Raw genomic sequence first — 310 nt, 5'->3', positions numbered from 1 at the left:
ACACACACACACACACACACACACACACACACACACACACACAGATATCAAAATAAAAGATTGGAAAATGCTTGGTATTATTTATTTTCCAATCTCCCTGTTTTGATATTATTACTCTTTCAGAAAACTTCCCCCAGTACTTTCAGCTCTGATGCACACCTGACACAATCGTAACAGCTCCACACGGATCTGGAAAACTGGAATAGACAGATGTGCATCAAGAGGACACAGCTTGCGTTTTAACCCTATCTAAATATTGTGTGTGTGTCTGCGCGCACGTGTGTATGTATGTATAGCTTCTATTTTTTAA

Source organism: Octopus bimaculoides, chromosome 18, assembly GCF_001194135.2.
Source record: "Octopus bimaculoides isolate UCB-OBI-ISO-001 chromosome 18, ASM119413v2, whole genome shotgun sequence".
NCBI classification, from domain to species: Eukaryota; Metazoa; Mollusca; class Cephalopoda; order Octopoda; family Octopodidae; genus Octopus; species Octopus bimaculoides.
This window is presented reverse-complemented; position numbering follows the sequence as displayed.